This window comes from Schistocerca gregaria, chromosome 11, assembly GCF_023897955.1.
Source record: "Schistocerca gregaria isolate iqSchGreg1 chromosome 11, iqSchGreg1.2, whole genome shotgun sequence".
Taxonomy (NCBI): Eukaryota; Metazoa; Arthropoda; class Insecta; order Orthoptera; family Acrididae; genus Schistocerca; species Schistocerca gregaria.
In genome coordinates this window covers 11,018,628-11,043,549 of record NC_064930.1, presented here as the reverse complement: position 1 = coordinate 11,043,549, position 24,922 = coordinate 11,018,628, and the positions used below count along the sequence as shown (strand labels likewise).

General features: G+C 46.5%; 22 non-coding genes across 22 annotated transcripts; all 22 read right to left on the bottom strand.

Annotated features, from left to right (window-relative positions):
* Positions 1-1,122: 1,122 nt before the first annotated feature.
* Trnar-ucg (transfer RNA arginine (anticodon UCG)) lies at positions 1,123-1,195 on the bottom strand. The gene has a single exon. It is a non-coding gene; the product is annotated as a tRNA-Arg (tRNA).
* Positions 1,196-2,631: 1,436 nt separating this feature from the next.
* Trnar-ucg (transfer RNA arginine (anticodon UCG)) lies at positions 2,632-2,704 on the bottom strand. The gene has a single exon. It is a non-coding gene; the product is annotated as a tRNA-Arg (tRNA).
* Positions 2,705-3,208: 504 nt separating this feature from the next.
* On the bottom strand, positions 3,209-3,280 carry Trnat-agu (transfer RNA threonine (anticodon AGU)). Its single transcript has one exon. It is a non-coding gene; the product is annotated as a tRNA-Thr (tRNA).
* Positions 3,281-4,140: 860 nt separating this feature from the next.
* Trnar-ucg (transfer RNA arginine (anticodon UCG)) lies at positions 4,141-4,213 on the bottom strand. Its single transcript has one exon. It is a non-coding gene; the product is annotated as a tRNA-Arg (tRNA).
* Positions 4,214-5,124: 911 nt separating this feature from the next.
* Positions 5,125-5,197, bottom strand: Trnak-cuu (transfer RNA lysine (anticodon CUU)). Its single transcript has one exon. It is a non-coding gene; the product is annotated as a tRNA-Lys (tRNA).
* A 452-nt stretch (positions 5,198-5,649) lies between these two features.
* On the bottom strand, positions 5,650-5,722 carry Trnar-ucg (transfer RNA arginine (anticodon UCG)). The gene has a single exon. It is a non-coding gene; the product is annotated as a tRNA-Arg (tRNA).
* A 504-nt stretch (positions 5,723-6,226) lies between these two features.
* Trnat-agu (transfer RNA threonine (anticodon AGU)) lies at positions 6,227-6,298 on the bottom strand. Its single transcript has one exon. It is a non-coding gene; the product is annotated as a tRNA-Thr (tRNA).
* Positions 6,299-7,158: 860 nt separating this feature from the next.
* Positions 7,159-7,231, bottom strand: Trnar-ucg (transfer RNA arginine (anticodon UCG)). The gene has a single exon. It is a non-coding gene; the product is annotated as a tRNA-Arg (tRNA).
* Positions 7,232-7,735: 504 nt separating this feature from the next.
* On the bottom strand, positions 7,736-7,807 carry Trnat-agu (transfer RNA threonine (anticodon AGU)). The gene has a single exon. It is a non-coding gene; the product is annotated as a tRNA-Thr (tRNA).
* An 860-nt stretch (positions 7,808-8,667) lies between these two features.
* Positions 8,668-8,740, bottom strand: Trnar-ucg (transfer RNA arginine (anticodon UCG)). Its single transcript has one exon. It is a non-coding gene; the product is annotated as a tRNA-Arg (tRNA).
* Positions 8,741-10,167: 1,427 nt separating this feature from the next.
* Trnar-ucg (transfer RNA arginine (anticodon UCG)) lies at positions 10,168-10,240 on the bottom strand. The gene has a single exon. It is a non-coding gene; the product is annotated as a tRNA-Arg (tRNA).
* A 1,442-nt stretch (positions 10,241-11,682) lies between these two features.
* On the bottom strand, positions 11,683-11,755 carry Trnar-ucg (transfer RNA arginine (anticodon UCG)). The gene has a single exon. It is a non-coding gene; the product is annotated as a tRNA-Arg (tRNA).
* A 1,440-nt stretch (positions 11,756-13,195) lies between these two features.
* Trnar-ucg (transfer RNA arginine (anticodon UCG)) lies at positions 13,196-13,268 on the bottom strand. The gene has a single exon. It is a non-coding gene; the product is annotated as a tRNA-Arg (tRNA).
* Positions 13,269-13,772: 504 nt separating this feature from the next.
* Trnat-agu (transfer RNA threonine (anticodon AGU)) lies at positions 13,773-13,844 on the bottom strand. The gene has a single exon. It is a non-coding gene; the product is annotated as a tRNA-Thr (tRNA).
* An 859-nt stretch (positions 13,845-14,703) lies between these two features.
* On the bottom strand, positions 14,704-14,776 carry Trnar-ucg (transfer RNA arginine (anticodon UCG)). The gene has a single exon. It is a non-coding gene; the product is annotated as a tRNA-Arg (tRNA).
* Positions 14,777-16,207: 1,431 nt separating this feature from the next.
* Trnar-ucg (transfer RNA arginine (anticodon UCG)) lies at positions 16,208-16,280 on the bottom strand. Its single transcript has one exon. It is a non-coding gene; the product is annotated as a tRNA-Arg (tRNA).
* Positions 16,281-16,784: 504 nt separating this feature from the next.
* Positions 16,785-16,856, bottom strand: Trnat-agu (transfer RNA threonine (anticodon AGU)). The gene has a single exon. It is a non-coding gene; the product is annotated as a tRNA-Thr (tRNA).
* An 859-nt stretch (positions 16,857-17,715) lies between these two features.
* On the bottom strand, positions 17,716-17,788 carry Trnar-ucg (transfer RNA arginine (anticodon UCG)). Its single transcript has one exon. It is a non-coding gene; the product is annotated as a tRNA-Arg (tRNA).
* Positions 17,789-19,221: 1,433 nt separating this feature from the next.
* Positions 19,222-19,294, bottom strand: Trnar-ucg (transfer RNA arginine (anticodon UCG)). The gene has a single exon. It is a non-coding gene; the product is annotated as a tRNA-Arg (tRNA).
* Positions 19,295-20,736: 1,442 nt separating this feature from the next.
* Trnar-ucg (transfer RNA arginine (anticodon UCG)) lies at positions 20,737-20,809 on the bottom strand. Its single transcript has one exon. It is a non-coding gene; the product is annotated as a tRNA-Arg (tRNA).
* Positions 20,810-22,246: 1,437 nt separating this feature from the next.
* On the bottom strand, positions 22,247-22,319 carry Trnar-ucg (transfer RNA arginine (anticodon UCG)). Its single transcript has one exon. It is a non-coding gene; the product is annotated as a tRNA-Arg (tRNA).
* Positions 22,320-23,723: 1,404 nt separating this feature from the next.
* On the bottom strand, positions 23,724-23,796 carry Trnar-ucg (transfer RNA arginine (anticodon UCG)). Its single transcript has one exon. It is a non-coding gene; the product is annotated as a tRNA-Arg (tRNA).
* Between the last annotated feature and the right edge of the window lie 1,126 nt (positions 23,797-24,922).

Here is a 24,922-nt window from a genome sequence, read left to right as displayed (position 1 = left end):
CTATAAAATGTAATTCAGAATGCCTCGTCCCACCTTATGCCGTACCGCTTTGGCAAATGCTTTATCAGCGCCATTCGCCTTAATCACATCTGAGAGTAATTCTTAATAAAACGCCTCTCGCTAATTGTTCGCCATCACAGATACTGTTTGCTATACGGCCATGACGCGCAACTGATTTCCAAAATTCGTCTTCCTCCTGTAAGGATGGAACTCACGACTCCTGGTTTACTAGACCAGTGCTCTACCACTGAGCTAAAGAGGCGCGGCCTAGCGGAACTTTTGCGTACTTCGCCGCACGGTCGTCTGAATTATCAGACTTCAGCTGACAACACTTCATATTTTTGACTAATATTAGCAGCTATGGCGACCCATTACTGCTTGGCTACACATCTGACACGTAGCCGATGTTCTCTCCAAACAAAACCACCTGCACTTCAGAACATGACTTTCACATGTCTAAAAAATCACCTTCACCTTCAAATACAGTTTTCTTGCGACTGATTGAGACGTAGGCAAATTTTAAAGTTGCTATTTCCATTACATCACGTTAATCAGAAAATCGGTAATTTACATCTGCAGCGGAGAAAAATTCCGTTCCGCCCAGGGTAGGGCTCGAACCCACGACCCTATGATTAAGAGTCTCATGCTCTACCGACTGAGCTAGCCGTGCTGCCTCGTTGGGTACGTGCTGGGTAGCAGATCACACAGTACTCGTTTGGGTTGGTTGGTCCCATACAGAATCTCTCCATGCTGCCTAATGTTTTCCTAACGTCACACTCGTCACGTACTTCACTTTTATTTCATAATCATTTCTGAGAGGTAAAGGAATTGCATGACAATCTGCAGAGCTAGCGGCGTCAAAATTAACACACATACTTGACGTGACTCAAAAGCCGAACGAGTTACTTTCCGACGTTGTTTTAGATGTGCAAGTGCCAGTCAAACCTCGCGGTGAGGGCACTCTGCCGACCATTTCGCTAGTTAACACCGGTCTTCTTGTGTGTGTTTCAAGCTCAAGACCATCTCCAAGCACAAAATGGTCAACAGCAACATTCAGACGGTTTCGTACTGCACAATTGCTACATTAAAACGGTATGTTTGTTTCTCAGAACTGGAAAAGCACGACTGTGACAGGATTCGAACCTGCAATCTTCGGATCCGAAGTCCGACGCCTTATCCATTAGGCCACACGGTCACTGACGACCAAGTATAACTTATATACGATTCATCTCGAAACGCTCACACCCCCTGAGGAATTGTGTTTTCGTTCCACACAGCCGCTGCCCCTTACTCTTTCCCACCCATTCGTTACATTCAACCTCTTACGAGACCGACCAAACATAGACAGGAAAACAAGACCACACACTTTGCGCAATCGGAATCGATGGCAGGGTGTCCCTCGCCGCATTTGCTACGATGGCCATTTGCCAATTCTGCAGAAGCGGCGGCGGCGACGACGACGACGATGACGAAGACCGCGAGAGGCTCAGACATTTGTGAGAAATACATCTATAAAATGTAATTCAGAATGCCTCGTCCCACCTTATGCCGTACCGCTTTGGCAAATGCTTTATCAGCGCCATTCGCCTTAATCACATCTGAGAGTAATTCTTAATAAAACGCCTCTCGCTAATTGTTCGCCATCACAGATACTGTTTGCTATACGGCCATGACGCGCAACTGATTTCCAAAATTCGTCTTCCTCCTGTAAGGATGGAACTCACGACTCCTGGTTTACTAGACCAGTGCTCTACCACTGAGCTAAAGAGGCGCGGCCTAGCGGAACTTTTGCGTACTTCGCCGCACGGTCGTCTGAATCATCAGACTTCAGCTGACAACACTTCATATTTTTGACTAATATTAGCAGCTATGGCGACCCATTACTGCTTGGCTACACATCTGACACGTAGCCGATGTTCTCTCCAAACAAAACCACCTGCACTTCAGAACATGACTTTCACATGTCTACAAAATCACCTTCACCTTCAAATACAGTTTTCTTGAGACTGATTGAGACGTAGGCAAATTTTAAAGTTGCTATTTCCATTAAATCACGTTAATCAGAAAATCGGTAATTTACATCTGCAGCGGAAAAAAATTCCGTTCCGCCCAGGGTAGGGCTCGAACCCACGACCCTATGATTAAGAGTCTCATACTCTACCGACTGAGCTAGCCGTGCTGCCTCGTTGGGTACCTGCTGGGTAGCAGATCACACAGTACTCGTTTGGGTTGGTTGGTCCCATACAGAATCTCTCCATGCTGCCTAATGTTTTCCTAACGTCACACTCGTCACGTACTTCACTTTTATTTCATAATCATTTCTGAGAGGTAAAGGAATTGCATGACAATCTGCAGAGCTAGCGGCGTCAAAATTAACACACATACTTGACGTGACTCAAAAGCCGAACGAGTTACTTTCCGACGTTGTTTTAGATGTGCAAGTGCCAGTCAAACCTCGCGGTGAGGGCACTCTGCCGACCATTTCGCTAGTTAACACCGGTCTTCTTGTGTGTGTTTCAAGCTCAAGACCATCTCCAAGCACAAAATGGTCAACAGCAACATTCAGACGGTTTCGTACTGCACAATTGCTACATTAAAACGGTATGTTTGTTTCTCAGAACTGGAAAAACACGACCGTGACAGGTTTCGAAGCTGCAATCTTCGGATCCGAAGTCCGACGCCTTATCCATTAGGCCACACGGTCACTGACGACCAAGTATAACTTATATACGATTCATCTCGAAACGCTCACAACCCCTGAGGAATTGTGTTTTCGTTCCACACAGCCGCTGCCCCTTACTCTTTCCCACCCATTCGTTACATTCAACCTCTTACGAGACCGACCAAACATAGACAGGAAAACAAGACCACACACTTTGCGCAATCGGAATCGATGGCAGGGTGTCCCTCGCCGCATTTGCTACGATGGCCATTTGCTAATTCTGCAGAAGCGGCGGCGGCGGCGACGACAACGATGACGACGACCGCGAGAGGCTCAGACATTTGTGAGAAATACATCTATAAAATGTAATTCAGAATGCCTCGTCCCACCTTATGCCGTACCGCTTTGGCAAATGCTTTATCAGCGCCATTCGCCTTAATCACATCTGAGAGTAATTCTTAATAAAACGCCTCTCGCTAATTGTTCGCCATCACAGATACTGTTTGCTATACGGCCATGACGCGCAACTGATTTCCAAAATTCGTCTTCCTCCTGTGAGGATGGAACTCACGACTCCTGGTTTACTAGACCAGTGCTCTACCACTGAGCTAAAGAGGCGCGGCCTAGCGGAACTTTTGCGTACTTCGCCGCACGGTCGTCTGAATCTTCAGACTTCAGGTGACAACACTTCATATTTTTCACTAATATTAGCAGCTATGGCGACCCATTACTGCTTGGCTACACATCTGACACGTAGCCGATGTTCTCTCCAAACAAAACCACCTGCACTTCAGAACATGACTTTCACATGTCTACAAAATCACCTTCACCTTCAAATACAGTTTTCTTGAGACTGATTGAGACGTAGGCAAATTTTAAAGTTGCTATTTCCATTACATCACGTTAATCAGAAAATCGGTAATTTACATCTGCAGCGGAGAAAAATTCCGTTCCGCCCAGGGTAGGGCTCGAACCCACGACCCTATGATTAAGAGTCTCATACTCTACCGACTGAGCTAGCCGTGCTGCCTCGTTGGGTACCTGCTGGGTAGCAGATCACACAGTACTCGTTTGGGTAGGTTGGTCCCATACAGAATCTCTGCATGCTGCCTAATGTTTTCCTAACGTCACACTCGTCACGTACTTCACTTTTATTTCATAATCATTTCTGAGAGGTAAAGGAATTGCATGACAATCTGTTGAGCTAGCGGCGTCAAAATTAACACACATACTTGACGTGACTCAAAAGCCGAACGAGTTACTTTCCGACGTTGTTTTAGATGTGCAAGTGCCAGTCAAACCTCGCGGTGAGGGCACTCTGCCAACCATTTCGCTAGTTAACACCGGTCTTCTTGTGTGTGTTTCAAGCTCAAGACCATCTCCAAGCACAAAATGGTCAACAGCAACATTCAGACGGTTTCGTACTGCACAATTGCTACATTAAAACGGTATGTTTGTTTCTCAGAACTGGAAAAACACGACCGTGACAGGATTCGAACCTGCAATCTTCGGATCCGAAGTCCGACGCCTTATCCATTAGGCCACACGGTCACTGACGACCAAGTATAACTTATATACGATTCATCTCGAAACGCTCACACCCCCTGAGGAATTGTGTTTTCGTTCCACACAGCCGCTGCCCCTTACTCTTTCCCACCCATTCGTTACATTCAACCTCTTACGAGACCGACCAAACATAGACAGGAAAACAAGACCACACACTTTGCGCAATCGGAATCGATGGCAGGGTGTCCCTCGCCGCATTTGCTACGATGGCCATTTGCTAATTCTGCAGAAGCGGCGGCGGCGACGACGACGACGATGACGACGACGGCGAGAGGCTCAGACATTTGTGAGAAATACATCTATAAAATGTAATTCAGAATGCCTCGTCCCACCTTATGCCGTACCGCTTTGGCAAATGCTTTATCAGCGCCATTCGCCTTAATCACATCTGAGAGTAATTCTTAATAAAACGCCTCTCGCTAATTGTTCGCCATCACAGATACTGTTTGCTATACGGCCATGACGCGCAACTGATTTCCAAAATTCGTCTTCCTCCTGTAAGGATGGAACTCACGACTCCTGGTTTACTAGACCAGTGCTCTACCACTGAGCTAAAGAGGCGCGGCCTAGCGGAACTTTTGCGTACTTCGCCGCACGGTCGTCTGAATTATCAGACTTCAGCTGACAACACTTCATATTTTTGACTAATATTAGCAGCTATGGCGACCCATTACTGCTTGGCTACACATCTGACACGTAGCCGATGTTCTCTCCAAACAAAACCACCTGCACTTCAGAACATGACTTTCACATGTCTAAAAAATCACCTTCACCTTCAAATACAGTTTTCTTGCGACTGATTGAGACGTAGGCAAATTTTAAAGTTGCTATTTCCATTACATCACGTTAATCAGAAAATCGGTAATTTACATCTGCAGCTGAGAAAAATTCCATTCCGCCCAGGGTAGGGCTCGAACCCACGACCCTATGATTAAGAGTCTCATGCTCTACCCACTGAGCTAGCCGAGCTGCCTCGTTGGGTACGTGCTGGGTAGCAGATCACACAGTACTCGTTTGGGTTGGTTGGTCCCATACAGAATCTCTCCATGCTGCCTAATGTTTTCCTAACGTCACACTCGTCACGTACTTCACTTTTATTTCATAATCATTTCTGAGAGGTAAAGGAATTGCATGACAATCTGCAGAGCTAGCGGCGTCAAAATTAACACACATACTTGACGTGACTCAAAAGCCGAACGAGTTACTTTCCGACGTTGTTTTAGATGTGCAAGTGCCAGTCAAACCTCGCGGTGAGGGCACTCTGCCGACCATTTCGCTAGTTAACACCGGTCTTCTTGTGTGTGTTTCAAGCTCAATACCATCTCCAAGCACAAAATGGTCAACAGCAACATTCAGACGGTTTCGTACTGCACAATTGCTACATTAAAACGGTATGTTTGTTTCTCAGGACTGGAAAAACACGACCGTGACAGGATTCGAACCTGCAATCTTCGGATCCGAAGTCCGACGCCTTATCCATTAGGCCACACGGTCACTGACGACCAAGTATAACTTATATACGATTCATCTCGAAACGCTCACACCCCCTGAGGAATTGTGTTTTCGTTCCACACAGCCGCTGCCCCTTACTCTTTCCCACCCATTCGTTACATTCAACCTCTTACGAGACCGACCAAACATAGACAGGAAAACAAGACCACACACTTTGCGCAATCGGAATCGATGGCAGGGTGTCCCTCGCCGCATTTGCTACGATGGCCATTTGCCAATTCTGCAGAAGCGGCGGCGGCGACGACGACGACGATGACGAAGACCGCGAGAGGCTCAGACATTTGTGAGAAATACATCTATAAAATGTAATTCAGAATGCCTCGTCCCACCTTATGCCGTACCGCTTTGGCAAATGCTTTATCAGCGCCATTCGCCTTAATCACATCTGAGAGTAATTCTTAATAAAACGCCTCTCGCTAATTGTTCGCCATCATAGATACTGTTTGCTATACGGCCATGACGCGCAACTGATTTCCAAAATTCGTTTTCCTCCTGTGAGGATGGAACTCACGACTCCTGGTTTACTAGACCAGTGCTCTACCACTGAGCTAAAGAGGCGCGGCCTAGCGGAACTTTTGCGTACTTCGCCGCACGGTCGTCTGAATCTTCAGACTTCAGGTGACAACACTTCATATTTTTCACTAATATTAGCAGCTATGGCGACCCATTACTGCTTGGCTACACATCTGACACGTAGCCGATGTTCTCTCCAAACAAAACCACCTGCACTTCAGAACATGACTTTCACATGTCTACAAAATCACCTTCACCTTCAAATACAGTTTTCTTGAGACTGATTGAGACGTAGGCAAATTTTAAAGTTGCTATTTCCATTACATCACGTTAATCAGAAAATCGGTAATTTACATCTGCAGCGGAGAAAAATTCCGTTCCGCCCAGGGTAGGGCTCGAACCCACGACCCTATGATTAAGAGTCTCATACTCTACCGACTGAGCTAGCCGTGCTGCCTCGTTGGGTACCTGCTGGGTAGCAGATCACACAGTACTCGTTTGGGTAGGTTGGTCCCATACAGAATCTCTGCATGCTGCCTAATGTTTTCCTAACGTCACACTCGTCACGTACTTCACTTTTATTTCATAATCATTTCTGAGAGGTAAAGGAATTGCATGACAATCTGTTGAGCTAGCGGCGTCAAAATTAACACACATACTTGACGTGACTCAAAAGCCGAACGAGTTACTTTCCGACGTTGTTTTAGATGTGCAAGTGCCAGTCAAACCTCGCGGTGAGGGCACTCTGCCGACCATTTCGCTAGTTAACACCGGTCTTCTTGTGTGTGTTTCAAGCTCAAGACCATCTCCAAGCACAAAATGGTCAACAACAACATTCAGACGGTTTCGTACTGCACAATTGCTACATTAAAACGGTATGTTTGTTTCTCAGGACTGGAAAAACACGACCGTGACAGGATTCGAACCTGCAATCTTCGGATCCGAAGTCCGACGCCTTATCCATTAGGCCACACGGTCACTGACGACCAAGTATAACTTATATACGATTCATCTCGAAACGCTCACACCCCCTGAGGAATTGTGTTTTCGTTCCACACAGCCGCTGCCCCTTACTCTTTCCCACCCATTCGTTACATTCAACCTCTTACGAGACCGACCAAACATAGACAGGAAAACAAGACCACACACTTTGCGCAATCGGAATCGATGGCAGGGTGTCCCTCGCCGCATTTGCTACGATGGCCATTTGCCAATTCTGCAGAAGCGGCGGCGGCGACGACGACGACGATGACGAAGACCGCGAGAGGCTCAGACATTTGTGAGAAATACATCTATAAAATGTAATTCAGAATGCCTCGTCCCACCTTATGCCGTACCGCTTTGGCAAATGCTTTATCAGCGCCATTCGCCTTAATCACATCTGAGAGTAATTCTTAATAAAACGCCTCTCGCTAATTGTTCGCCATCATAGATACTGTTTGCTATACGGCCATGACGCGCAACTGATTTCCAAAATTCGTCTTCCTCCTGTGAGGATGGAACTCACGACTCCTGGTTTACTAGACCAGTGCTCTACCACTGAGCTAAAGAGGCGCGGCCTAGCGGAACTTTTGCGTACTTCGCCGCACGGTCGTCTGAATCTTCAGACTTCAGGTGACAACACTTCATATTTTTCACTAATATTAGCAGCTATGGCGACCCATTACTGCTTGGCTACACATCTGACACGTAGCCGATGTTCTCTCCAAACAAAACCACCTGCACTACAGAACATGACTTTCACATGTCTACAAAATCACCTTCACCTTCAAATACAGTTTTCTTGAGACTGATTGAGACGTAGGCAAATTTTAAAGTTGCTATTTCCATTACATCACGTTAATCAGAAAATCGGTAATTTACATCTGCAGCGGAGAAAAATTCCGTTCCGCCCAGGGTAGGGCTCGAACCCACGATCCTATGATTAAGAGTCTCATACTCTACCGACTGAGCTAGCCGTGCTGCCTCGTTGGGTACGTGCTGGGTAGCAGATCACACAGTACTCGTTTGGGTAGGTTGGTCCCATACAGAATCTCTGCATGCTGCCTAATGTTTTCCTAACGTCACACTCGTCACGTACTTCACTTTTATTTCATAATCATTTCTGAGAGGTAAAGGAATTGCATGACAATCTGCAGAGCTAGCGGCGTCAAAATTAACACACATACTTGACGTGACTCAAAAGCCGAACGAGTTACTTTCCGACGTTGTTTTAGATGTGCAAGTGCCAGTCAAACCTCGCGGTGAGGGCACTCTGCCAACCATTTCGCTAGTTAACACCGGTCTTCTTGTGTGTGTTTCAAGCTCAAGACCATCTCCAAGCACAAAATGGTCAACAGCAACATTCAGACGGTTTCGTACTGCACAATTGCTACATTAAAACGGTATGTTTGTTTCTCAGAACTGGAAAAACACGACCGTGACAGGATTCGAACCTGCAATCTTCGGATACGAAGTCCGACGCCTTATCCATTAGGCCACACGGTCACTGACGACCAAGTATAACTTATATACGATTCATCTCGAAACGCTCACACCCCCTGAGAAATTGTGTTTTCGTTCCACACAGCCGCTGCCCCTTACTCTTTCCCACCCATTCGTTACATTCAACCTCTTACGAGACCGACCAAACATAGACAGGAAAACAAGACCACACACTTTGCGCAATCGGAATCGATGGCAGGGTGTCCCTCGCCGCATTTGCTACGATGGCCATTTGCTAATTCTGCAGAAGCGGCGGCGGCGAAGACGACGACGACGGCGAGAGGCTCAGACATTTGTGAGAAATACATCTATAAAATGTAATTCAGAATGCCTCGTCCCACCTTATGCCGTACCGCTTTGGCAAATGCTTTATCAGCGCCATTCGCCTTAATCACATCTGAGAGTAATTCTTAATAAAACGCCTCTCGCTAATTGTTCGCCATCACAGATACTGTTTGCTATACGGCCATGACGCGCAACTGATTTCCAAAATTCGTCTTCCTCCTGTAAGGATGGAACTCACGACTCCTGGTTTACTAGACCAGTGCTCTACCACTGAGCTAAAGAGGCGCGGCCTAGCGGAACTTTTGCGTACTTCGCCGCACGGTCGTCTGAATTATCAGACTTCAGCTGACAACACTTCATATTTTTGACTAATATTAGCAGCTATGGCGACCCATTACTGCTTGGCTACACATCTGACACGTAGCCGATGTTCTCTCCAAACAAAACCACCTGCACTTCAGAACATGACTTTCACATGTCTAAAAAATCACCTTCACCTTCAAATACAGTTTTCTTGCGACTGATTGAGACGTAGGCAAATTTTAAAGTTGCTATTTCCATTACATCACGTTAATCAGAAAATCGGTAATTTACATCTGCAGCTGAGAAAAATTCCATTCCGCCCAGGGTAGGGCTCGAACCCACGACCCTATGATTAAGAGTCTCATGCTCTACCCACTGAGCTAGCCGTGCTGCCTCGTTGGGTACCTCCTGGGTAGCAGATCACACAGTACTCGTTTGGGTTGGTTGGTCCCATACAGAATCTCTCCATGCTGCCTAATGTTTTCCTAACGTCACACTCGTCACGTACTTCACTTTTATTTCATAATCATTTCTGAGAGGTAAAGGAATTGCATGACAATCTGCAGAGCTTGCGGCGTCAAAATTAACACACATACTTGACGTGACTCAAAAGCCGAACGAGTTACTTTCCGAAGTTGTTTTAGATGTGCAAGTGCCAGTCAAACCTCGCGGTGAGGGCACTCTGCCGACCATTTCGCTAGTTAACACCGGTCTTCTTGTGTGTGTTTCAAGCTCAAGACCATCTCCAAGCACAAAATGGTCAACAGCAACATTCAGACGGTTTTGTACTGCACAATTGCTACATTAAAACGGTATGTTTGTTTCTCAGGACTGGAAAAACACGACTGTGACAGGATTCGAACCTGCAATCTTCGGATCCGAAGTCCGACGCCTTATCCATTAGGCCACATGGTCACTGACGACCAAGTATAACTTATATACGATTCATCTCGAAACGCTCACACCCCCTGAGGAATTGTGTTTTCGTTCCACACAGCCGCTGCCCCTTACTCTTTCCCACCCATTCGTTACATTCAACCTCTTACGAGACCGACCGAACATAGACAGGAAAACAAGACCACACACTTTGCGCAATCGGAATCGATGGCAGGGTGTCCCTCGCCGCATTTGCAACGATGGCCATTTGCTAATTCTGCAGAAGCGGCGGCGGCGGCGACGACGACGACGACGATGACGACGACCGCGAGAGTCTCAGACATTTGTGAGAAATACATCTATAAAATGTAATTCAGAATGCCTCGTCCCACCTTATGCCGTACCGCTTTGGCAAATGCTTTATCAGCGCCATTTGCCTTAATCACATCTGAGAGTAATTCTTAATAAAACGCCTCTCGCTAATTGTTCGCCATCACAGATACTGTTTGCTATACGGCCATGACGCGCAACTGATTTCCAAAATTCGTCTTCCTCCTGTAAGGATGGAACTCACGACTCCTGGTTTACTAGACCAGTGCTCTACCACTGAGCTAAAGAGGCGCGGCCTAGCGGAACTTTTGCGTACTTCGCCGCACGGTCGTCTGAATTATCAGACTTCAGCTGACAACACTTCATATTTTTGACTAATATTAGCAGCTATGGCGACCCATTACTGCTTGGCTACACATCTGACACGTAGCCGATGTTCTCTCCAAACAAAACCACCTGCACTTCAGAACATGACTTTCACATGTCTAAAAAATCACCTTCACCTTCAAATACAGTTTTCTTGCGACTGATTGAGACGTAGGCAAATTTTAAAGTTGCTATTTCCATTACATCACGTTAATCAGAAAATCGGTAATTTACATCTGCAGCTGAGAAAAATTCCATTCCGCCCAGGGTAGGGCTCGAACCCACGACCCTATGATTAAGAGTCTCATGCTCTACCCACTGAGCTAGCCGTGCTGCCTCGTTGGGTACGTGCTGGGTAGCAGATCACACAGTACTCGTTTGGGTTGGTTGGTCCCATACAGAATCTCTCCATGCTGCCTAATGTTTTCCTAACGTCACACTCGTCACGTACTTCACTTTTATTTCATAATCATTTCTGAGAGGTAAAGGAATTGCATGACAATCTGCAGAGCTTGCGGCGTCAAAATTAACACACATACTTGACGTGACTCAAAAGCCGAACGAGTTACTTTCCGAAGTTGTTTTAGATGTGCAAGTGCCAGTCAAACCTCGCGGTGAGGGCACTCTGCCGACCATTTCGCTAGTTAACACCGGTCTTCTTGTGTGTGTTTCAAGCTCAAGACCATCTCCAAGCACAAAATGGTCAACAGCAACATTCAGACGGTTTTGTACTGCACAATTGCTACATTAAAACGGTATGTTTGTTTCTCAGGACTGGAAAAACACGACTGTGACAGGATTCGAAGCTGCAATCTTCGGATCCGAAGTCCGACGCCTTATCCATTAGGCCACACGGTCACTGACGACCAAGTATAACTTATATACGATTCATCTCGAAACGCTCACACCCCCTGAGGAATTGTGTTTTCGTTCCACACAGCCGCTGCCCCTTACTCTTTCCCACCCATTCGTTACATTCAACCTCTTACGAGACCGACCAAACATAGACAGGAAAACAAGACCACACACTTTGCGCAATCGGAATCGATGGCAGGGTGTCCCTCGCCGCATTTGCTACGATGGCCATTTGCTAATTCTGCAGAAGCGGCGGCGGCGACGACGACGACGACGACGACGACGACGACCTCGAGAGGCTCAGAGATTTGTGAGAAATACATCTATAAAATGTAATTCAGAATGCCTCGTCCCACCTTATGCCGTACCGCTTTGGCAAATGCTTTATCAGCGCCATTCGCCTTAATCACATCTGAGAGTAATTCTTAATAAAACGCCTCTCGCTAATTGTTCGCCATCACAGATACTGTTTGCTATACGGCCATGACGCGCAACTGATTTCCAAAATTCGTCTTCCTCCTGTAAGGATGGAACTCACGACTCCTGGTTTACTAGACCAGTGCTCTACCACTGAGCTAAAGAGGCGCGGCCTAGCGGAACTTTTGCGTACTTCGCCGCACGGTCGTCTGAATCATCAGACTTCAGCTGACAACACTTCATATTTTTGACTAATATTAGCAGCTATGGCGACCCATTACTGCTTGGCTACACATCTGACACGTAGCCGATGTTCTCTCCAAACAAAACCACCTGCACTTCAGAACATGACTTTCACATGTCTAAAAAATCACCATCACCTTCAAATACAGTTTTCTTGCGACTGATTGAGACGTAGGCAAATTTTAATGTTGCTATTTCCATTACATCACGTTAATCAGAAAATCGGTAATTTACATCTGCAGCGGAGAAAAATTCCGTTCCGCCCAGGGTAGGGCTAGAAACCACGACCCTATGATTAAGAGTCTCATGCTCTACCGACTGAGCTAGCCGTGCTGCCTCGTTGGGTACGTGCTGGGTAGCAGATCACACAGTACTCGTTTGGGTTGGTTGGTCCCATACAGAATCTCTCCATGCTGCCTAATGTTTTCCTAACGACACTCGTCACGTACTTCACTTTTATTTCATAATCATTTCTGAGAGGTAAAGGAATTGCATGACAATCTGCAGAGCTAGCGGCGTCAAAATTAACACACATACTTGACGTGACTCAAAAGCCGAACGAGTTACTTTCCGACGTTGTTTTAGATGTGCAAGTGCCAGTCAAACCTCGCGGTGAGGGCACTCTGCCGACCATTTCGCTAGTTAACACCGGTCTTCTTGTGTGTGTTTCAAGCTCAAGACCATCTCCAAGCACAAAATGGTCAACAGCAACATTCAGACGGTTTCGTACTGCACAATTGCTACATTAAAACGGTATGTTTGTTTCTCAGGACTGGAAAAACACGACCGTGACAGGATTCGAACCTGCAATCTTCGGATCCGAAGTCCGACGCCTTATCCATTAGGCCACACGGTCACTGACGACCAAGTATAACTTATATACGATTCATCTCGAAACGCTCACACCCCCTGAGGAATTGTGTTTTCGTTCCACACAGCCGCTGCCCCTTACTCTTTCCCACCCATTCGTTACATTCAACCTCTTACGAGACCGACCAAACATAGACAGGAAAACAAGACCACACACTTTGCGCAATCGGAATCGATGGCAGGGTGTCCCTCGCCGCATTTGCTACGATGGCCATTTGCCAATTCTGCAGAAGCGGCGGCGGCGACGACGACGACGATGACGAAGACCGCGAGAGGCTCAGACATTTGTGAGAAATACATCTATAAAATGTAATTCAGAATGCCTCGTCCCACCTTATGCCGTACCGCTTTGGCAAATGCTTTATCAGCGCCATTCGCCTTAATCACATCTGAGAGTAATTCTTAATAAAACGCCTCTCGCTAATTGTTCGCCATCATAGATACTGTTTGCTATACGGCCATGACGCGCAACTGATTTCCAAAATTCGCCTTCCTCCTGTGAGGATGGAACTCACGACTCCTGGTTTACTAGACCAGTGCTCTACCACTGAGCTAAAGAGGCGCGGCCTAGCGGAACTTTTGCGTACTTCGCCGCACGGTCGTCTGAATCTTCAGACTTCAGGTGACAACACTTCATATTTTTCACTAATATTAGCAGCTATGGCGACCCATTACTGCTTGGCTACACATCTGACACGTAGCCGATGTTCTCTCCAAACAAAACCACCTGCACTTCAGAACATGACTTTCACATGTCTACAAAATCACCTTCACCTTCAAATACAGTTTTCTTGAGACTGATTGAGACGTAGGCAAATTTTAAAGTTGCTATTTCCATTACATCACGTTAATCAGAAAATCGGTAATTTACATCTGCAGCGGAGAAAAATTCCGTTCCGCCCAGGGTAGGGCTCGAACCCACGACCCTATGATTAAGAGTCTCATACTCTACCGACTGAGCTAGCCGTGCTGCCTCGTTGGGTACCTGCTGGGTAGCAGATCACACAGTACTCGTTTGGGTAGGTTGGTCCCATACAGAATCTCTGCATGCTGCCTAATGTTTTCCTAACGTCACACTCGTCACGTACTTCACTTTTATTTCATAATCATTTCTGAGAGGTAAAGGAATTGCATGACAATCTGTTGAGCTAGCGGCGTCAAAATTAACACACATACTTGACGTGACTCAAAAGCCGAACGAGTTACTTTCCGACGTTGTTTTAGATGTGCAAGTGCCAGTCAAACCTCGCGGTGAGGGCACTCTGCCAACCATTTCGCTAGTTAACACCGGTCTTCTTGTGTGTGTTTCAAGCTCAAGACCATCTCCAAGCACAAAATGGTCAACAGCAACATTCAGACGGTTTCGTACTGCACAATTGCTACATTAAAACGGTATGTTTGTTTCTCAGAACTGGAAAACACGACCGTGACAGGATTCGAACCTGCAATCTTCGGATCCGAAGTCCGACGCCTTATCCATTAGGCCACACGGTCACTGACGACCAAGTATAACTTATATACGATTCATCTCGAAACGCTCACACCCCCTGAGAAATTGTGTTTTCGTTCCACACAGCCGCTGCCCCTTACTCTTTCCCACCCATTCGTTACATTCAACCTCTTACGAGACCGACCAAACATAGACAGGAAAACAAGACCACACACTTTGCGCAATCGGAATCGATGGCAGGGTGTCCCTCGCCGCATTTGCTACGATGGCCATTTGCTAATTCTGCAGAAGCGGCGGCGGCGGCGGCGAAGACGACGACGACGGCGAGAGGCTCAGACATTTGTGAGAAATACATCTATAAAATGTAATTCAGAATGCCTCGTCCCACCTTATGCCGTACCGCTTTGGCAAATGCTTTATCAGCGCCATTCGCCTTAATCACATCTGAGAGTAATTCTTAATAAAACGCCTCTCGCTAATTGTTCGCCATCACAGATACTGTTTGCTATACGGCCATGACGCGCAACTGATTTCCAAAATTCGTCTTCCTCCTGTAAGGATGGAACTCACGACTCCTGGTTTACTAGACCAGTGCTCTACCACTGAGCTAAAGAGGCGCGGCCTAGCGGAACTTTTGCGTACTTCGCCGCACGGTCGTCTGAATCATCAGACTTCAGCTGACAACACTTCATATTTTTGACTAATATTAGCAGCTATGGCGACCCATTACTGCTTGGCTACACATCTGACACGTAGCCGATGTTCTCTCCAAACAAAACCACCTGCACTTCAGAACATGACTTTCACATGTCTAAAAAATCACCATCACCTTCAAATACAGTTTTCTTGCGACTGATTGAGACGTAGGCAAATTTTAATGTTGCTATTTCCATTACATCACGTTAATCAGAAAATCGGTAATTTACATCTGCAGCGGAGAAAAATTCCGTTCCGCCCAGGGTAGGGCTAGAAACCACGACCCTATGATTAAGAGTCTCATGCTCTACCGACTGAGCTAGCCGTGCTGCCTCGTTGGGTACGTGCTGGGTAGCAGATCACACAGTACTCGTTTGGGTTGGTTGGTCCCATACAGAATCTCTCCATGCTGCCTAATGTTTTCCTAACGACACTCGTCACGTACTTCACTTTTATTTCATAATCATTTCTGAGAGGTAAAGGAATTGCATGACAATCTGCAGAGCTAGCGGCGTCAAAATTAACACACATACTTGACGTGACTCAAAAGCCGAACGAGTTACTTTCCGACGTTGTTTTAGATGTGCAAGTGCCAGTCAAACCTCGCGGTGAGGGCACTCTGCCGACCATTTCGCTAGTTAACACCGGTCTTCTTGTGTGTGTTTCAAGCTCAAGACCATCTCCAAGCACAAAATGGTCAACAGCAACATTCAGACGGTTTCGTACTGCACAATTGCTACATTAAAACGGTATGTTTGTTTCTCAGGACTGGAAAAACACGACCGTGACAGGATTCGAACCTGCAATCTTCGGATCCGAAGTCCGACGCCTTATCCATTAGGCCACACGGTCACTGACGACCAAGTATAACTTATATACGATTCATCTCGAAACGCTCACACCCCCTGAGGAATTGTGTTTTCGTTCCACACAGCCGCTGCCCCTTACTCTTTCCCACCCATTCGTTACATTCAACCTCTTACGAGACCGACCAAACATAGACAGGAAAACAAGACCACACACTTTGCGCAATCGGAATCGATGGCAGGGTGTCCCTCGCCGCATTTGCTACGATGGCCATTTGCCAATTCTGCAGAAGCGGCGGCGGCGACGACGACGACGATGACGAAGACCGCGAGAGGCTCAGACATTTGTGAGAAATACATCTATAAAATGTAATTCAGAATGCCTCGTCCCACCTTATGCCGTACCGCTTTGGCAAATGCTTTATCAGCGCCATTCGCCTTAATCACATCTGAGAGTAATTCTTAATAAAACGCCTCTCGCTAATTGTTCGCCATCATAGATACTGTTTGCTATACGGCCATGACGCGCAACTGATTTCCAAAATTCGCCTTCCTCCTGTGAGGATGGAACTCACGACTCCTGGTTTACTAGACCAGTGCTCTACCACTGAGCTAAAGAGGCGCGGCCTAGCGGAACTTTTGCGTACTTCGCCGCACGGTCGTCTGAATCTTCAGACTTCAGGTGACAACACTTCATATTTTTCACTAATATTAGCAGCTATGGCGACCCATTACTGCTTGGCTACACATCTGACACGTAGCCGATGTTCTCTCCAAACAAAACCACCTGCACTTCAGAACATGACTTTCACATGTCTACAAAATCACCTTCACCTTCAAATACAGTTTTCTTGAGACTGATTGAGACGTAGGCAAATTTTAAAGTTGCTATTTCCATTACATCACGTTAATCAGAAAATCGGTAATTTACATCTGCAGCGGAGAAAAATTCCGTTCCGCCCAGGGTAGGGCTCGAACCCACGACCCTATGATTAAGAGTCTCATACTCTACCGACTGAGCTAGCCGTGCTGCCTCGTTGGGTACCTGCTGGGTAGCAGATCACACAGTACTCGTTTGGGTAGGTTGGTCCCATACAGAATCTCTGCATGCTGCCTAATGTTTTCCTAACGTCACACTCGTCACGTACTTCACTTTTATTTCATAATCATTTCTGAGAGGTAAAGGAATTGCATGACAATCTGTTGAGCTAGCGGCGTCAAAATTAACACACATACTTGACGTGACTCAAAAGCCGAACGAGTTACTTTCCGACGTTGTTTTAGATGTGCAAGTGCCAGTCAAACCTCGCGGTGAGGGCACTCTGCCAACCATTTCGCTAGTTAACACCGGTCTTCTTGTGTGTGTTTCAAGCTCAAGACCATCTCCAAGCACAAAATGGTCAACAGCAACATTCAGACGGTTTCGTACTGCACAATTGCTACATTAAAACGGTATGTTTGTTTCTCAGAACTGGAAAACACGACCGTGACAGGATTCGAACCTGCAATCTTCGGATCCGAAGTCCGACGCCTTATCCATTAGGCCACACGGTCACTGACGACCAAGTATAACTTATATACGATTCATCTCGAAACGCTCACACCCCCTGAGAAATTGTGTTTTCGTTCCACACAGCCGCTGCCCCTTACTCTTTCCCACCCATTCGTTACATTCAACCTCTTACGAGACCGACCAAACATAGACAGGAAAACAAGACCACACACTTTGCGCAATCGGAATCGATGGCAGGGTGTCCCTCGCCGCATTTGCTACGATGGCCATTTGCTAATTCTGCAGAAGCGGCGGCGGCGGCGGCGAAGACGACGACGACGGCGAGAGGCTCAGACATTTGTGAGAAATACATCTATAAAATGTAATTCAGAATGCCTCGTCCCACCTTATGCCGTACCGCTTTGGCAAATGCTTTATCAGCGCCATTCGCCTTAATCACATCTGAGAGTAATTCTTAATAAAACGCCTCTCGCTAATTGTTCGCCATCACAGATACTGTTTGCTATACGGCCATGACGCGCAACTGATTTCCAAAATTCGTCTTCCTCCTGTAAGGATGGAACTCACGACTCCTGGTTTACTAGACCAGTGCTCTACCACTGAGCTAAAGAGGCGCGGCCTAGCGGAACTTTTGCGTACTTCGCCGCACGGTCGTCTGAATTATCAGACTTCAGCTGACAACACTTCATATTTTTGACTAATATTAGCAGCTATGGCGACCCATTACTGCTTGGCTACACATCTGACACGTAGCCGATGTTCTCTCCAAACAAAACCACCTGCACTTCAGAACATGACTTTCACATGTCTAAAAAATCACCTTCACCTTCAAATACAGTTTTCTTGCGACTGATTGAGACGTAGGCAAATTTTAAAGTTGCTATTTCCATTACATCACGTTAATCAGAAAATCGGTAATTTACATCTGCAGCTGAGAAAAATTCCATTCCGCCCAGGGTAGGGCTCGAACCCACGACCCTATGATTAAGAGTCTCATGCTCTACCCACTGAGCTAGCCGTGCTGCCTCGTTGGGTACGTGCTGGGTAGCAGATCACACAGTACTCGTTTGGGTTGGTTGGTCCCATACAGAATCTCTCCATGCTGCCTAATGTTTTCCTAACGTCACACTCGTCACGTACTTCACTTTTATTTCATAATCATTTCTGAGAGGTAAAGGAATTGCATGACAATCTGCAGAGCTTGCGGCGTCAAAATTAACACACATACTTGACGTGACTCAAAAGCCGAACGAGTTACTTTCCGAAGTTGTTTTAGATGTGCAAGTGCCAGTCAAACCTCGCGGTGAGGGCACTCTGCCGACCATTTCGCTAGTTAACACCGGTCTTCTTGTGTGTGTTTCAAGCTCAAGACCATCTCCAAGCACAAAATGGTCAACAGCAACATTCAGACGGTTTTGTACTGCACAATTGCTACATTAAAACGGTATGTTTGTTTCTCAGGACTGGAAAAACACGACTGTGACAGGATTCGAACCTGCAATCTTCGGATCCGAAGTCCGACGCCTTATCCATTAGGCCACATGGTCACTGACGACCAAGTATAACTTATATACGATTCATCTCGAAACGCTCACACCCCCTGAGGAATTGTGTTTTCGTTCCACACAGCCGCTGCCCCTTACTCTTTCCCACCCATTCGTTACATTCAACCTCTTACGAGACCGACCAAACATAGACAGGAAAACAAGACCACACACTTTGCGCAATCGGAATCGATGGCAGGGTGTCCCTCGCCGCATTTGCAACGATGGCCATTTGCTAATTCTGCAGAAGCGGCGGCGGCGGCGACGACGACGACGACGATGACGACGACCGCGAGAGGCTCAGACATTTGTGAGAAATACATCTATAAAATGTAATTCAGAATGCCTCGTCCCACCTTATGCCGTACCGCTTTGGCAAATGCTTTATCAGCGCCATTTGCCTTAATCACATCTGAGAGTAATTCTTAATAAAACGCCTCTCGCTAATTGTTCGCCATCACAGATACTGTTTGCTATACGGCCATGACGCGCAACTGATTTCCAAAATTCGTCTTCCTCCTGTAAGGATGGAACTCACGACTCCTGGTTTACTAGACCAGTGCTCTACCACTGAGCTAAAGAGGCGCGGCCTAGCGGAACTTTTGCGTACTTCGCCGCACGGTCGTCTGAATTATCAGACTTCAGCTGACAACACTTCATATTTTTGACTAATATTAGCAGCTATGGCGACCCATTACTGCTTGGCTACACATCTGACACGTAGCCGATGTTCTCTCCAAACAAAACCACCTGCACTTCAGAACATGACTTTCACATGTCTAAAAAATCACCTTCACCTTCAAATACAGTTTTCTTGCGACTGATTGAGACGTAGGCAAATTTTAAAGTTGCTATTTCCATTACATCACGTTAATCAGAAAATCGGTAATTTACATCTGCAGCTGAGAAAAATTCCATTCCGCCCAGGGTAGGGCTCGAACCCACGACCCTATGATTAAGAGTCTCATGCTCTACCCACTGAGCTAGCCGTGCTGCCTCGTTGGGTACGTGCTGGGTAGCAGATCACACAGTACTCGTTTGGGTTGGTTGGTCCCATACAGAATCTCTCCATGCTGCCTAATGTTTTCCTAACGTCACACTCGTCACGTACTTCACTTTTATTTCATAATCATTTCTGAGAGGTAAAGGAATTGCATGACAATCTGCAGAGCTTGCGGCGTCAAAATTAACACACATACTTGACGTGACTCAAAAGCCGAACGAGTTACTTTCCGAAGTTGTTTTAGATGTGCAAGTGCCAGTCAAACCTCGCGGTGAGGGCACTCTGCCGACCATTTCGCTAGTTAACACCGGTCTTCTTGTGTGTGTTTCAAGCTCAAGACCATCTCCAAGCACAAAATGGTCAACAGCAACATTCAGACGGTTTTGTACTGCACAATTGCTACATTAAAACGGTATGTTTGTTTCTCAGGACTGGAAAAACACGACTGTGACAGGATTCGAAGCTGCAATCTTCGGATCCGAAGTCCGACGCCTTATCCATTAGGCCACACGGTCACTGACGACCAAGTATAACTTATATACGATTCATCTCGAAACGCTCACACCCCCTGAGGAATTGTGTTTTCCTTCCACACAGCCGCTGCCCCTTACTCTTTCCCACCCATTCGTTACATTCAACCTCTTACGAGACCGACCAAACATAGACAGGAAAACAAGACCACACACTTTGCGCAATCGGAATCGATGGCAGGGTGTCCCTCGCCGCATTTGCTACGATGGCCATTTGCTAATTCTGCAGAAGCGGCGGCGGCGACGACGACGACTACGACGACGACGACCTCGAGAGGCTCAGAGATTTGTGAGAAATACATCTATAAAATGTAATTCAGAATGCCTCGTCCCACCTTATGCTGTACCGCTTTGGCAAATGCTTTATCAGCGCCATTCGCCTTAATCACATCTGAGAGTAATTCTTAATAAAACGCCTCTCGCTAATTGTTCGCCATCACAGATACTGTTTGCTATACGGCCATGACGCGCAACTGATTTCCAAAATTCGTCTTCCTCCTGTAAGGATGGAAGTCACGACTCCTGGTTTACTAGACCAGTGCTCTACCACTGAGCTAAAGAGGCGCGGCCTAGCGGAACTTTTGCGTACTTCGCCGCACGGTCGTCTGAATCATCAGACTTCAGCTGACAACACTTCATATTTTTGACTAATATTAGCAGCTATGGCGACCCATTACTGCTTGGCTACACATCTGACACGTAGCCGATGTTCTCTCCAAACAAAACCACCTGCACTTCAGAACATGACTTTCACATGTCTAAAAAATCACCATCACCTTCAAATACAGTTTTCTTGCGACTGATTGAGACGTAGGCAAATTTTAATGTTGCTATTTCCATTACATCACGTTAATCAGAAAATCGGTAATTTACATCTGCAGCGGAGAAAAATTCCGTTCCGCCCAGGGTAGGGCTCGAAACCACGACCCTATGATTAAGAGTCTCATGCTCTACCGACTGAGCTAGCCGTGCTGCCTCGTTGGGTACGTGCTGGGTAGCAGATCACACAGTACTCGTTTGGGTTGGTTGGTCCCATACAGAATCTCTCCATGCTGCCTAATGTTTTCCTAACGACACTCGTCACGTACTTCACTTTTATTTCATAATCATTTCTGAGAGGTAAAGGAATTGCATGACAATCTGCAGAGCTAGCGGCGTCAAAATTAACACACATACTTGACGTGACTCAAAAGCCGAACGAGTTACTTTCCGACGTTGTTTTAGATGTGCAAGTGCCAGTCAAACCTCGCGGTGAGGGCACTCTGCCGACCATTTCGCTAGTTAACACCGGTCTTCTTGTGTGTGTTTCAAGCTCAAGACCATCTCCAAGCAGAAAATGGTCAACAGCAACATTCAAATGGTTTTGTACTGCACAATTGCTACATTAAAACGGTATGTTTGTTTCTCAGAACTGGAAAAACAGGACCGTGACAGGATTCGAACCTGCAGTCTTCGGATCCGAAGTCCGACGCCTTATCCATTAGGCCACACGGACACTGACGACCAAGTGTAACTTATATACGATTCATCTCGAAACGCTCACACCCCCTGAGGAATTGTGTTTTCGTTCCACACAGGCGCTGCCCCTTACTCTTTCCCACCCATTCGTTACATTCAACCTCTTACGAGACCGACCAAACATAGACAGGAAAACAAGACCACACACTTTGCGCAATCGGAATCGATGGCCATTTGCTAATTTTGCAGAAGCGGCGGCGGCGGCGACGACGACGATGACGACGACCGCGAGAGGCTCAGACATTTGTGAGAAATACATCTATAAAATGTAATTCAGAATGCCTCGTCCCACCTTATGCCGTACCGCTTTGGCAAATGCTTTATCAGCGCCATTCGCCTTAATCACATCTGAGAGTAATTCTTAATAAAACGCCTCTCGCTAATTGTTCGCCATCACAGATACTGTTTGCTATACGGCCATGACGCGCAATTGATTTCCAAAATTCGTCTTCCTCCTGTAAGGATGGAACTCACGACTCCTGGTTTACTAGACCAGTGCTCTACCACTGAGCTAAAGAGGCGCGGCCTAGCGGAACTTTTGCGTACTTCGCCGCACGGTCGTCTGAATCATCAGACTTCAGCTGACAACACTTCATATTTTTGACTAATATTAGCAGCTATGGCGACCCATTACTGCTTGGCTACACATCTGACACGTAGCCGATGTTCTCTCCAAACAAAACCACCTGCACTTCAGAACATGACTTTCACATGTCTACAAAATCACCTTCACCTTCAAATACAGTTTTCTTGCGACTGATTGAGACGTAGGGAAATTTTAAAGTTGCTATTTCCATTACATCACGTTAATCAGAAAATCGGTAATTTACATCTGCAGCGGAGAAAAATTCCGTTCCGCCCAGGGTAGGGCTCGAACCCACGACCCTATGGTTAAGAGTCTCATGCTCTACCGACTGAGCTAGCCGTGCTGCCTCGTTGGGTACGTGCTGGGTAGCAGATCACACAGTACTCGTTTGGGTTGGTTGGTCCCATACAGAATCTCTCCATGCTGCCTAATGTTTTCCTAACGTCACACTCGTCACGTACTTCACTTTTATTTCATAATCATTTCTGAGAGGTAAAGGAATTGCATGACAATCTGCAGAGCTAGCGGCGTCAAAATTAACACACATACTTGACGTGACTCAAAAGCCGAACGAGTTACTTTCCGACGTTGTTTTAGATGTGCAAGTGCCAGTCAAACCTCGCGGTGAGGGCACTCTGCCGACCATTTCGCTAGTTAACACCGGTCTTCTTGTGTGTGTTTCAAGCTCAAGACCATCTCCAAGCACAAAATGGTCAACAGCAACATTCAGACGGTTTTGTACTGCACAATTGCTACATTAAAACGGTATGTTTGTTTCTCAGAACTGGAAAAACAGGACCGTGACAGGATTCGAACCTGCAATCTTCGGATCCGAAGTCCGACGCCTTATCCATTAGGCCACACGGTCACTGACGACCAAGTATAACTTATATACGATTCATCTCGAAACGCTCACACCCCCTGAGGAATTGTGTTTTCGTTCCACACAGCCGCTGCCCCTTACTCTTTCCCACCCATTCGTTACATTCAACCTCTTACGAGACCGACCAAACATAGACAGGAAAACAAGACCACACACTTTGCGCAATCGGAATCGATGGCAGGGTGTCCCTCGCCGCATTTGCTACGATGGCCATTTGCTAATTCTGCAGAAGCGGCGGCGGCGGCGGCGACGACGACGACGATGACGACGACCGCGAGAGGCTCAGACATTTGTGAGAAATACATCTATAAAATGTAGTTCAGAATGCCTCGTCCCACCTTATGCCATACCGCTTTAGCAAATGCTTTATAAGCGCCATTCGCCTTAATCACATCTGAGAGTAATTCTTAATAAAACGCCTCTCGCTAATTGTTCGCCATCACAGATACTGTTTGCTATACGGCCATGACGCGCAACTGATTTCCAAAATTCGTCTTCCTCCTGTAAGGGTGGAACTCACGACTCCTGGTTTACTAGACCAGTGCTCTACCACTGAGCTAAAGAGTCGCGGCCTAGCGGAACTTTTGCGTACTTCGCCGCACGGTCGTCTGAATCATCAGACTTCAGCTGACAACACTTCATATTTTTGACTAATATTAGCAGCTATGGCGACCCATTACTGCTTGGCTACACATCTGACACGTAGCCGATGTTCTCTCCAAACAAAACCACCTGCACTTCAGAACATGACTTTCACATGTCTAAAAAATCACCTTCACCTTCAAATACAGTTTTCTTGCGACTGATTGAGACGTAGGCAAATTTTAAAGTTGCTATTTCCATTACATCACGTTAATCAGAAAATCGGTAATTTACATCTGCAGCGGAGAAAAATTCCGTTCCGCCCAGGGTAGGGCTCGAACCCACGACCCTATGATTAAGAGTCTCATGCTCTACTGACTGAGCTAGCCGTGCTGCCTCGTTGGGTACGTGCTGGGTAGCAGATCACACAGTACTCGTTTGGGTTGGTTGGTCCCATACAGAATCTCTCCATGCTGCCTAATGTTTTCCTAACGTCACACTCGTCACGTACTTCACTTTTATTTCATAA